The sequence below is a fragment of the Protopterus annectens genome, chromosome 5.part0 (assembly GCF_019279795.1).
Source record: "Protopterus annectens isolate FY-2018-M chromosome 5.part0, PAN1.0, whole genome shotgun sequence".
Lineage (NCBI taxonomy): Eukaryota > Metazoa > Chordata > Ceratodontiformes > Protopteridae > Protopterus > Protopterus annectens.
In genome coordinates, this window is record NC_056735.1 from 648,654,096 (window position 1) to 648,657,403 (window position 3,308).

Below are 3,308 nucleotides of genomic sequence, written 5' to 3' on the forward strand. Positions count from 1 at the left end.
TTAGTGTGTCTGGACTCAGTTTGGGCTTTAAAAGTTTGTCTTTGTATTATCTGGTCTGGATTGTGTGCAGAGGCTGTAAGACTTTGCCTTCATACATGCAGAAACGTCAATGCATTTTCTTTCAAATACAATTGGCTGCTGCTATGTAGCAGAGCAGATGTAGTTGGCAGAACCTCTGCTACATAACAAGCAGCAATTTATCCACTTATGTATCAATACAAGGGGTATCGATCCACCTTATGAAGGACGTCATAATGTACACCCCATAGATTAGTCACCTGAAAATAGCAGGCAGATCACATATACCCCTCCTTTTTGTATTCGCTATGCAGATACCAGAGTCAAACCTCCCATTCTCACTTATCATTTTCCCTGTATCCCCTGCTAGCATAGTTGACATGAGTTTTTGACTCAGTGCAGATTATGCTTCATGTGCACTGAGTAGCCAGTATCTCCTACATCACTGAAGAACAATTTTCAAGAGATCCATCTATAGTAGTGATCTGGACACAGTGCCCTCTTGCTTCCAGAAGAGTAACACTAAACAGGGTATCCACTCACACATCTTGACTCCTACTCATAATATGCAACCAACACAAACCATCATGTGCAGAGGTACTCCCCACAAACCAACCTATACAGCAGATACATCCTGAACACAAAGGCTATATCTAACACTACACTCAAAGCTGACAATACACATGAGGAATATCATCACCACTGTCTCACTACTGCTTAAGGCAATGGGCATGTATCCAAAAGGTTTTCATAATAGTTGACTGTATAGTGAGATGTATAGATGCCCCAATCACCTCAAACATGTCACAGCACACATGCAATCAAGTCTCTCAACACCAAGTCCCACTCTTAATCCAGCATACTTCATCTTGGATGCACAACTTGAAATATGACTATATGAAATAGATGAACACAGGCATAGGTTCATAGGTTAGTACTGAGCTATCTGCCCAAAGGCATATATTAGCCCAGCCATGTTGTGTGTTATTCACCACCCCTTTAGTAGTTCCCTAGACCCTTGTACTAGCAGCTAGCACCCTTGGCCCCTATCTAGTAGTGCTGTTGGTGTGATCCCCAGTGTGAACTTTCTGTTACCCATCCACTCATCAAGGTTCCTCTTGAAGAGTGATAGTGAGGGGCTCTGTCTTATGTAGATCAGGACCCTGTTCCATAGTAAGGGAAGTCTCTGCGAAGGAAATCTATCCCTCCAGCATGTTCTATTCATTGTTGTGTTGAGGTTTATATCCCTAGAGTGTGTAGCTCGAGTAGATTTGGTTTTGCTAAGATAGAGCATGTTCAGCAATTCTGGGTTGGACATGGCTCTGTATGTTAGACAGAGATCGCCTCTGAGAAAGTGGTATGCAACAGAGAACAGTCTTAGCTTTTTTAATCGTGCTGCATAGGGCAACTGTTTGAGACCAGTAATTCTCTTGGTTAGGTACCTCTGATGATAGCATGATTGAGCTATCTATATATGGGTCTCAGCCAGGTATGTCCCTATGTTTGTGAAGCATTATACCCTTCCCTAAGATGACGCCACTATAGAAAGAACAGATTTTCTGAACTTGCCTAAGTTTCTGGTGTCATTCTAAGGTGATACAGTACCTGTCACTGTAGGATGACATGGTGGATAGAGCATGCTGCTTTTTCAGACATAAGGCACTTGACTGCACCATAATCCCTTTATTAGGCAAGGTTACAAAAGCAGAATTACCAATGGGAAAATGTACAACTCCAACAAAGTCAGGGCCATGCTGATAAACCCTAGGAGTTCACTTTTTAAACTGCACTCTCTCTAAGCACTTTTCACAGTGAAGATATTGAAGTCTGGGCAGTCACAGAAATCTGGTTCAAGACTGCAGTAAGTACTTTGGCCTTGCAATGCTACAATGCCTTGCAAACATATAGACAGCAAATTGAAGTTTTGTGAACCACAGGAGGTGTCGTATTTATTTGCATTGAAGATTAGTATGCCTCAAGACTGTTTAGAGAAGATAACTATATGGAGTTATACTATGTACAACATGCTGTGGAAAGGAAATCCCTTCACGTTATTGCCATTAATAGGTCACCATCCATAATTACAAAAGTCCACACAGCCTATATATTACTACATGGAACAATTAAAGTAGACCAAAACAACCCAGGCAGGGGTGAATGAAAGTATTCATCCATTGATTGGGATAATTATAGGAAAACAAACTCACTTGCACAATATTACCTGGAGTTTGTGAACTGAACTGAAATGCCATGGAAAAAGTAGTGCACCTCCCCACAAGGTTATCTCATATTCAAGACCTGTACCTCACAATATGAGTGAACAAGGTAATGGCACATGTGTAGCGCTTGCACTGTTAATACAACCATAAGGTGGCATGTTTTGAAGTAGATATAGCTACTGAACTCCCCAAAAGGAGGAGTCAGGGTCAAAAACATCATCCAAAATAACTACACCCTCCTAAGAGATGGTCTAATCGGGTCTGTATCAGATGGCATTCTGGCCTGTGTTCTTCATGTGCGTCAACAATGAGCTACTCCACTAGGCAACATATTCAACCATGGTCTGAATACTGCTGTTATTCACAATGAATGGAATACAATGACCATTTTCCAGCCACACAAGGGATGATCAGCAAAATACAGGTGCAATTATATTAATATAACTTTATGCAACCTCTGCCATAAGGCAATGGATACAATTTTCATGCATTTCAGACACAAGGAAACACTAGATGTGTTCCAGGTATTCTCAAGTGTATTTTGCGGCTGAAAAGCCTGGTGAGATTCAAGACTGTGACCAGTGACATACACAAAGTCAAAGCTGTGCATACATCCTATTATAACTTGGCCAAGGCCTTCAACACAATCCAGCATTTGGTTTCAGTGGGAAACTAACCAAGGTGAATACCGAATCCTATGTTATCAGTTGGTTTGCAAATGGGATGATAGATCTACAACATTCAATCGCAGTGCGAGATTTCACCTCAAGAAGCAGACATGTCACCTGTGTGGTAATAGAAGTGTCAGTACCGTGGCACCTCATGTTTGACATACACATCTCAGAAGTTCTGAACAAAACAGAGGGTCTTTGGCAAACCATCTTTGTGGCACTAATGACTGCTGACAAAGCCATGGGTGTTACATGAACTGTACAGAAATGCAGCAGCATACCCAGTGGTGATAAAAATTGTTCCTGCTTGTTATAAAATAACCATGAGTACAGTATTTCCCAGTTCAATATTGACAGGCCTTGCAATACATGCAACCCGGGTCTACTGTGTGGAGGTAGG